Genomic DNA, 10,831 nt, shown 5'->3' with positions numbered 1-10,831 from the left:
TTTTTTTTGTAAAAGTCCCCCTACAGGTGTGGGTGTTCAAAAGGGGGCAGAGTCTCAAAAGGGGGCGGCTGTTCAAAAGAGCGTAGAGTATGGAAAACCAAAATTTGTTACTGGTTGTGGGTTGGTAACACCTAAAAACGACAATTTAACCGTTGATAACGGGGTAGCTCCAGTAGAAGGTTTTGACGTCAAGGTGGGAGGTGACTTGTTGGTCCACGACACCATAGGGAGTGACGCAGACCCCACAACTGATGGTGGCACTACAGAAGTAGAGGGAGAGTTCAGTCAGGAGGAGCTAGACGAGGTGAGAAAGTCCCCCTCTCATCGTCGAAGGCGCAAGGGCCACAAAATGGTTGCTCCTGTAGTCTTGTCTGAAAGCGGAAATAAAGAAAATGCAATGTTATGTGCCTTTATTCCAAGTGTGGATCCTCCTTTAGAAGCAGAAGAGGAGGTGACGTTGCCAATAGCAACCTCCGGTACAGTACTGAGTCAGAAGGATCTGACAGCCCTGAAAGAGGAGGCGGCCAGTCCTGACCAAGAGCTCGAGCCTATTAGGCAGCAGTATCAGAGTGACGTGCAGCAACTAAGGGAAAACCTGGGGAACGTGTCCTCAGACCAGCTGAACCTGGAGTCTGAACAGCAGAAAATATACCAGGTTGTGAGGAACTGGCAACGAGACCTGGAGGAAAGCGACGAGGAGGTTAACCAATGGAAGGAAGCATTCTACGAAATAGAGGAGGACCACCGCAAAATCAAGGAGGAAGTTTTTCAATTAGAGACTGACAAAGCGGAGTGTGAAGATGAGTTATGCGAGGTGAAAGATCGCTTCTCCCTGGTACAGTTAGAGCTGTCTGCCCTCAAAGAGGTGCTGCAGGATGAAGTTTCTGGGCGTGAACAAAACATAGAACGACTGCGCGAACAGTTCAACCGGGAGCTGTGTGAATCCAAGAAAGAATATAGTGAACGCAGTGGGGAACTGCAACAAATTAAGAGAGACTATGAGGATCTCCTCAGGGTTAAAGAAAAACTAGAGGATGATAAGGCGGATGCAGAACACATGCGCCAAGTGGTTGAGACCACTCTGCAGGACACCCGTGATGAAAATGGTGATCTCCGCAGAAAGACCCTAGGTCTGGAAGCTCAGGTGAAGGAGCTGCAGACATTCTGTGATAATCTCCAGAGGGCAGAGACGTGCCTTAAGGAAAGAATCAGCAAGATGGAAGCTGAGCGGAAAAAGATGGAGGAGTCTATCGGAGAAGCCACATACCAGGGCCAGGAGTTGGCCACTGGAGATGGGAGGTATGAAACAAATACCTACTCGAAATAATGCAAGCTCGGATGATTCGGTGGATGTAGGAGCCGAGATCAAGGAGCTCAAGGAGTTGCTACAAGCCCATTTGAAGCAAGAGAAGCTTGAGAGACTGGCTGTTGAGAGCCGAGTGGGCGCAATGGAGACAGAGAGGTCTGAGAGAACTCTACTGTTAAAGGAGCGGTTGAAGCAGGAAGAGCTTCAGAGATGGGCTGCTGAGAGGCGAGTAGCTGAGCTAGAGGAAGAAGTTTTCGAGCTCAAAGGTCGCCTAGCAAAGTATCACTCAGTGAACGAGGCCTCCTTGGAGAAGGAAAAGGGCAAACAAGTTGCACTTACTCCTTTATACCATGAGAAGGTGGACCTGAGGAGGGCTAAGAGTGTGTCAACAGAAGATAAATATGAGATGGAAGTGGTCAAGACGAAAATTCTTGAAGTTGTAGCTGTGAGTCAGCTCAGGGGAAGCATACAGGGTGAAGAAGCTGGGGGTCAGTTGTCCCTGAAACCTGAGCTGGTTGATCGTCGGGGAACCACTGGTGAGACAGAAACGTCTCATAGATGTACCCGAGGATTTGAGAGAAGAATGCACCAGTGAGTCTGTGCATGAAGAGTTTAAAAAGGCCGTGGGAGCCTGTAAGGTGTACTCGACCTCAGAACCTAAACAGCTGGTGGTCCTGTCCACGACCAAAGTCACAGTGAAGAGGGTGGCGATCCTAAGTGACATGCACTGGCGATGTATTCGCACAAAGCGGTTTCTCCGGTTGAAGACGGAACAAGCCGTTTGACAACTGGAGCTTATGAGAAAAGCTCACAGTCTGCGGGAAGAGGTCATCCGGGTGCCTCATGTTCTGGTGAGAAAGCTCATTGGGAGGAATGGCCGAGCCATGCAGATGATGGTAAAGAAGTCTGGTGTGGTGAAAGTAAGCAGTCCACGTGATCGTCAGGACTGGATACCAGATGAAGACGGCATGGTGTCATTCTCCGCTGTAGGAACGGAAGAAAGTCATGCATATGTGCGCATGCTGATGGAGTACCGAGTGACCTACCTGCGGGAGGTAGAACAGTTGAATCTCGCTAGACTGCGAGTGGATAGACAGCATCATCTGAGCAGCAGAAGATGGCAGCCATCTAGAAATTGTGAGACCAGACAGAGAAAGGGCCCCCTAAGTAACAGAACAGCTACAGCTGAAGTTAGGGACCTTTCAAGATGTCCTGAGAGGAGTGGGCGTGGGTTTAGATGTAGTGAGACCTCCAGTAACTCAGGTTTGAGTGGCCCATACAAACGACCCAATAGAGGACGGGACAGTACGGAGTCGAACCGGACCTTAGATACCAGGGCATATGAGTCACACTGCCGTATTGACCGCTGGGAGCGGGGGAGGTCTGACAAGGTTACGACTGACCGCTGGGAGCGGGGAGGTCTGACAAGGTTACGACTGACTGCTGGGAGCCGGGGAGGTCTGACAAGGTTATTACCCGGAAATGTGACGTGACGAAGTCGGTGACAATGACAGATGGTAGGTCCCTAAGGGATTGGCTAATGTCGATGACTAATGTTCCAGGGACTGAGCAACGCAATTGTCAAGTACATGGTCTTGGTGTGAACTGTGGGTTATAAGGTGATTGTGTATATCATGTGTTCAACCCCACAAGTTTGAACAGAGGGGGGGATATGTAATGCAGCGGCGTGCGGCATTACTGTAATCGTCCAGGATGTGTTTTGGCTGACCATGTACCTCCCCCTCAGGTGACTGGTCACATGACTGTGACATAGCACAGGTCCTGTGCACACAGAATGTCTGAGCACAGGTCCTGTGTGAATTGGAAGATATATAAACCCTGGTAGTTTTGAGACAGGGTGTGTAAGGTGTGAGGCCTGTTCCTGTGTGGGACACCGCTAGAGTGTGAGGCCCAGTGAGGCCTATGGAAGCCTGGTGAAGCCTGAAAGGCGGAGGCTGGATCCTTAGCTGTGTAAGCGATCCCAGTAGCCTTGGAGGGCCAGAGGCTTGGAAAGCAAGAGCCTGAAAGGCAGAGGCTGGATGTTGGCTATGTAAGCATACCAGTAGCCTTGGATGGTACGAGGGCTGGAGACCCCCATCTGGGAAGCCGTAAAGCCACAGTGGTGGCAGAATAAGTCTGAAGCAGGTAAAACCCGGCGAAGGTAAAAACACTGATTGATGTGGACATTTCTATAAGTGACTTTGCTGGGGGCTGTAATGGGAGCCAAGTGGGCCTGTCTGCCACTTGAAAGGCTCCTGGACATTATATGTAATATGTCGGCGAGTCACTGAGTTGGACTCGGTTATAGCAGTTATGATGTATAATAAACTGCTGGAGTGTGAAAACTGGAAAAACGTGGCTGGTGTGCTTTAATTGACCCGGTGCAGCGAGTATCCCCCAATATGATGACTAGCGCTGCCTTACAATGTATACATGCGGATGTTATGCGCTTCAATGCGCGGATGGTACCCGGGTCTGGAGAAGAGGAGACTCTCTTCCAACCCTGGGTACCATGGTACCTGCAAGTTAAAAAAGAATTCTAAAGTAAAAAATAAAAAAAATATTCATAGTCACCTCTCCGGCGGCCCCCGGTCTGCTCTCGGCGGCGTCCTCTCTCCTCGGCGGCCCGTGGTGTTCTGCCAGGACCTGCGGTGACGTCATTTAGTCAGCTGATGGTCATGCGACCGCTGACGTCAGCAGTCAGGTGATCGTCGAGTGACCATAAGCTGACTAAATGACGTCACTACAGGTCCTGGCAGAACACCGCGGGCCGCCGAGGAGAGAGGATGCCGCCGGGAGGAGGCTGGGGGCAGCCGGAGAGGTGACTATGAATATTTTTTTTAATTTTTTACTTTATAATTCTTTTTTTTTATTTTTTTTTACTATAGGTGCAGTATTTTAAGCAGAAATCTCGGTCACACAATATAAATCCATGCCGGTTGCATGGATTTATATTGTGTGACAAACTTGTCAAGCCCTTTTCCAAGTGATGCTAAAAATCGCTTGGAAAAGCGCTTGAAAAAAACGCATGCATAAATGGATGTAAAAACGCTTCTCCCTGGCAGAAAAAATGCATGTAAAATCTGCATGCGTTTTTTCTGCCAGGGAGAGGAAAAAACGCTCAGGAAATTTCTACTTAAAATCTGCATCGTGGGCACATACCCTTACTCTGTCTTATGCTGGACCTTTGTGGCCCTTTTCTATAGGAGCCTATTACTAAGTCTACCAAGGCTTGGTTTAAGAAATCCTGGAAGATTCTGGAGTGGCCATTACAATCTTTAGTGGCATTTGAAGAACATGGTTGCAGCACACAAACATAAGAATATTTGTGAACTGGAAGCCATTGCCCATGAGGTGTGAGCTAAGATTTCTCATGAATGCTGCCAGGAGCTGGTGTCTGGCTATGCATCATGTTTGTAGCAGGTTATAACAGCCAAAGAGGACCTATCGCTACAAAAAACATGGTCCTCCAGTTGAGCTGTTTGACCTTGAAAGCAATTAGCCACATTTACCAAAACTGAGAGAAAAACTGGCCAGCAACTATACTACAACTTTTATTGTTCCAAGACAAAAAAAAAGATAAAGCCGACCTGGGAATGAATGATAGATTAAAAAAACACAATAGGCAAATAGTGCTCCAAACTTTCCACCCAGGTGCAAATCTTGTTGTTAATCTGTCTTAAGGCAAAAATGAGAGGTCACACCAGGCTACAGTTACTACTAAGGCGCTATTTTTTTTATACTTGCAATGGCAATTGGTGATAATTTAGCAAGATACAAGTGCTGCAAAATCTGATTTTGTTTTGGTTGGTTACTCCAATTTACCAATCCAAATTATGCCTAATAATAATAATTGTATTCATATAGCGCCAACATATTCCGCGGCACCTTACAATTAAGCGGGGACATATACTGAGAATAAAGACATTACTGAGCAACTAACACATAAGTCAACAGTTACAGGAGGAGTCAGGACTCTGTTTGCAAGCTTACAATCTATAAGGATAAGGGGAGACACAATAGGTTAGAAGTGCTATGCCTAGAAATATCATCAGAATTAGGTTGTGCGCAATGTGTGCAGATGTAAAATGTAGCAGTGGAGATTTCTGTGTCTGGGGCTCCCAGCACTTAATGGAGCAAAGTTGTGTCAATTACAATGCTACAAAACCAGGACATGTAAATATATCCTGAACTGAGCTGGTATTCTGAGGGGAAAATCAGAACTCTAGACCAGACAAAGTGAGAAAAGCTTAAGAACTAGCTGCAAAGTGAGCAATTCTGAAGCCTCACCAAGTTTTCTCAACAAAGTTACAAATGTTGTAAAAAGTGGTTTAAAGGGAATCTGTCACTAGGATCAACCCTTGAAAGCCATCTACATGGGCATGTGGGTCATAGAAAGGTGAATAAAATGATACCTTGATATCTGTGAACTGATGTTTTATTCCAGAGAAATCCACATTTTTCTTAATTTGTAAATGAGCTGTTAAGATCCATGCCATGGGCAGGACATAGATCTCCCTGAGAATCTCCTTCCAGAGTTTATTTTAAATGAAAGGGGGAATTACCAGTGTGAGGCTGTGTGCCCACGATGCATTTTTTAAGCGTTTCCGCAGCGGCAAAAACGCTGCAGAAACGCTTAAAAAACGCTTGGTAGAAGGCCTGCCATGTTCCCCAATGATAATCCGCATGTGCTGTGCAAATGCTGCGGAAATTTCCGCTGCGGATTATCATTGCGGAAAAAAACGCAGCACTACCAATTATTTTGCGGTAGCGCTGCGTTTTTGCCGCCATTGACTTGCATTGGAACGCATGGATCCGCATCACTGGATCTGTACATGCAGATTCCATGCGTTTCAATGTACGGAGGGTACCCGGGTGTGGAGGACAGGAGACTCTCCTCCGGACCCAGGTACCATAGAACCTGTGAAAAAAAGAATAAAATAAAAAATAAATATTATACTTACCTTCTGACGGCCCCCGGTGTGCTTGTCTTCACTTGCCGGCAGCTCGCGATGGACTGGAGGACCTGCGCTGACGTCATAGTCCTTCAGTGTATCGCGACATGCCGGCAGCCAGGACGGAGCGAAGCAAGACTCCAGGGGCCATCGGAAAGTAAGTATATTTTTATTTTTTTATTTTTAAACATTCTTTCGGTCACACTATATAAATCCATGCTGTTTGCATGGATTTATATAGTGTGACCAAGTTGTCAAGCACTTTCCAAGTGATGCTAAAATCGCTTGGAAAGCGCTTGTCAACCCGCATGCGGAAACGCATGTGAAGAACGCTTCACATCCACATGTCCCTGGCAGGAAAAACGCATGTACAATCCGCATGTACAATCTCCATGCGTTTTTTCTGCCAGGGAGATGCAGAAACACTCAGGAAAAATCCCGAGCATTTCTGCATCATGGGCACATAGCCTGAGAGATATAATGACTGACAGTGTGCTCTTCTGACTCACATGTCTCACACTAGTAACTCCCCCTTTCATTTAAAATAAGTTCTGGAGGAAGATTTTCATACAGATCAGTGTCCAGCCAATAGATCTTACCAGCTCATTTACAGATTAAGAAAAACGTGGATTTCTCTGAAATAAGACATCGAATCGCAGATATCAAGGTATCATTTTATTCACCTTTCTATGACCTGCATGCCGATATTCAGGCTATGTGCATACGTAGCGTTTTTGAAGCGCTTTCGCTGTGTTTTTCCCGCTGCGGAAACACTGCGACAATGCTTGTTAATAGGTCTGGCATGCATAGCAATGCAAATCCGGATGTGCTGTGCACATGATGCGGAAATTTCCGCTCCAGATTCGCATTGCGTTAAAAAACGCAGCACTACCATTGTTCGGGCGTTTCCGCCGCAAATTCGCGCCCATTGACTTGAAGTGAAACGCAGCAAAACCCAGGTCGGGAGAGGAAGACTATTACTCCTTTCATCCGACCGCCACTCTTGCTGATAACAGCGAGAGCAGCATGGCTGGAAGGAGCAGTAGTCTACTCTACCAGCCTGCGTGCCCGCAGTGTAAAAGAAAAAAATAAATAAAATAAAGTAAAAATAAAAAAAAACTTTTATACGCACCTGTCTGGCGGCCCCCGGTGTCCTCCTGATCCCCGGCGGCGATCCTCTCCTCCCGGTGGCTGGCGGTACACTATGGGGAGCAGGCTCGCTCCCCGCAGTGTACTCAGCTGCCAGAACCTGCGGTGACGTCAGCGATCAGCTGATTGGTCACACGACCGGTCAGCTGATGCTCTCGTCACTGCAGGTTCTGTACTGACAGGACCTGCGGTGACGTAGCGATCAGCTGACCGGTCATGTGACCGATCAGATGATGCTCCCACGGTGGTTAGCTGCAGTGCCCCAGTGACCTCCTGCAGCAATGTATACTGACAGGAGTGATTTTACACTCCTTGTCAGTGTACATTGCTGGCTTCTACAGCAGTGACATCAGTGATGGCTAATGTTACTGCTTTAAAGTGACACGGATCGTCGAGGGACAATCGGCGGAGATTGTAGACTGTGTCGTGACGGCGGACAGGTGAGGGATATGGTTGTTTGTTTTTTTCCTTTTTTTTTTTCAGATGATCGATGGCTTTGCGGAAGCATACAGTAAAGTTTTTTTTAAAAAAACATGTGTTTTTTATTTCATTAAAATACTTTATTCTGGCAGTGTATTTATTGAAAAAGCGCTGACAACTTTACTGCGCAGTTAGTAATGGGGGCATCTTATAGACGCCCTCCATTACTAACCTGGCCTTCACGTCAGCCGCCGATACAAGGCTGACGTGAACCCCAACCCCATACCTCACTCGCCCCAGCTACAGGGTAGTGGAAGAGCGGAGGCTAAGAGCCAGGTTTGGTGCATCTTATGGATGCGTCATTTCTGGGACTGCTGGGGGGTGATATTAATAGCCGCAGAGGGGGCTAGTATCCATGGCCCCTTCCCTGGCTATTAATATCAGCCTGCAGCTGTCTAGTTTAGGCTTTACTGGTTAGATTTTATAGGGGGACCCCATGTAAATTTTTTCTGGGGTCCCCCTCTAATCTAGCCAGTAAAGGCTAAACAAACAGCTGTGGGCCGATATTAATATCCAGGGAACATTGTTGGCTAATGGCCCCTTCCCCGGCTACTAATATCAGCCCCTAGCGGTCGGCTTTACCTCTGCTGGTTATGAGAATGACGCGGGAGCCTACGCCATTTTTTTTTTTTTATTTCAGATTCTGTGCCCACGATCCGGACGTAGCAGCGTTTTGGACGCATATTTTTTGCTGCGTCCAAAACGTTGTGTTCTATTGAACGCAGTTAAATCCACATGTGTTCACTGAACCATGTGGATTTATCGCATTCAATACTTTCTAGTGGTCAAATTTCTGTTGCGGACACCAGCGACTCCGCAAGAGAATTTGACATGCTGAGGTCTTGAAAGACGCGCTGCATGTCAGTGTTCATGGGTGATTCGCAGTCTCTGATGCACACATAGTGGACATGGGATTTCTAGCATCTGGATGCTGCGGGTTTGACGCTGTATAAACACGCAGCCTCAAGCCTGCAGCGGCTCCTGACTGTGGCCACGTACCCAAACTCACCCGCAGCATGACAATTTCTGTAGCGGACACTCTAGTCTCCACTGCAGATTTTGACTCATTGAAATGACATTATATGCAGTGGATTCACATGTACCGACAACAAATGTGTGGCATTAGAACACCACGTTTGGGACGCAACAAAAATATGTTGTGTCCAAAGCGCTGCTGAGTGCTGTTCGTGGGGACAAAGCGGCTAACGAAACAACTGTGAGATGTTAATTATGGCCAGGAACCATGTTTGCCTAATGGCACCTTCCCAGGCTAAAATTAGCAGCTCACAGCAACCACATAAATTACATGAATAGAAATGCTAATGAAGATTCGGTGAATGGGACTAGCTGATACCTAGCTCTTTTGTTTGGTTATGTCAAGGTGTCAATCAGACCTTTTCATGACAAAACTTAATTAAAGTAAAGAGTTAAATAAACACACAGACACAGAATAAACACTTTATTTGAAATACAACAGACACATTATTTAATCATTTAAATGAACCAATATACTCAACCCAGTTTTTATAGTAATCCAAGGGTTTAAGCAATGTCCCACCAAATAACTTTATTTAGCTTCAAAAAGCATTCATTGATGTAAAAAAAAAGCCTCAAAAAAGCATGTAAAAAAAACACATCAAAAACACGTCAAAAACGCATGTGAAATCCGCATGCGTTTTTTCTGCCAAGGAGATGCAGAAACGCTCAGGAAATTTCTGCTTCAAATACGCATCGTGTGCACATAGCCTCAGTTTCCTATGACCTACAGTACATGATCGTACAGACGACTCAGAAGAGTTGATGGTACTGACAGATTCCCTTTAAGCGCCATGTTATCATTAGGTTAAATAACTGGTAGAAATACATTGATAAATAATATATGTAACACAAAGTTACTACATTTTAGACATGACCTATGAAAGATATATATATATATATATATATATATATATAACCTGAAAGAACAGATAATTACTGTCAGAATACTGTAGGTCCATTATTTATAAAGAATGATGTAGAACTGTGTTCAGCATTACCCGATAAGTGCAGATTTCACGACGAGCTGCTACCCCAGTGTGTTAAGAACCGGCTCCTCTTCGTAGTATAATGAGCCCTGCTCCCTGCAATGTATATGAATTCCTGGCCGTTTATATGCGCTTCTCGTCAGTGTGATCCTCTGAAGCATGCATGGACATCTATAAAGCTATAGAGCACCAAATAAGGAAGATTTGCTTAGGTTTTTGTTTTACTCTTACTGCCGCTGCCTTTCAGAGATGTAAACGTGTTAGAAACTAAATATTTGCAGAGTCAAGTGAAACCGCCAGAAGAGGCCGGGGGAAGAAGAACATCATATTGGAGGGTTACAGAGGGGTCTCACTGAGCCTCATGTGCTTGTATGTGGAGGGTGACTGCGTTGGCTGATCTACCATTACTCATACAGGACATAACCTGAATGCTGCTCAGAAATATGGGTGTTACCAATGTATTTAATGTTAGGGAATGTGAAGATGTAAGTACAGCAAACAAGGCAGGTTGTAGCATGACAGCTATAATGGAATTGATCTATTATATATGAAATATACATTACAGCCTCCGCTGCTGCAATAATTAAGATATTGCCCAAGGGGTTAAGTCAAGCGACTTTTTGCAATATGTAATCTAGTACATTGTCTATTGAAAGAATGGGATTAACATGTTGAATCATCACATCAACTGGGCTGAGCTAGAAAGAACACTATTAAAGATATTCCTCCTTCTATTTCTAACCATCCCCCTACTATGTATGATAAAAACAAAGTTACGCCGTCTAGATCGGAAATTTTCAACTCCCTTAATGAGTAATGATGAAATATGAAGGTAGTTGCCATGTGAAAATAATTTATGTCTGATATTCGATACAGAAGCATTAAAAAATTATGACTGCATATAATTTTTTTTAATA

Source organism: Phyllobates terribilis, unplaced genomic scaffold, assembly GCF_046119375.1.
Source record: "Phyllobates terribilis strain yellow unplaced genomic scaffold, ASM4611937v1 Scaffold_1__5_contigs__length_1240528914, whole genome shotgun sequence".
Taxonomy (NCBI): domain Eukaryota; kingdom Metazoa; phylum Chordata; class Amphibia; order Anura; family Dendrobatidae; genus Phyllobates; species Phyllobates terribilis.
The sequence above is the reverse complement of the archived record's forward strand: the minus strand, read 5'-3'. Positions refer to the sequence as shown.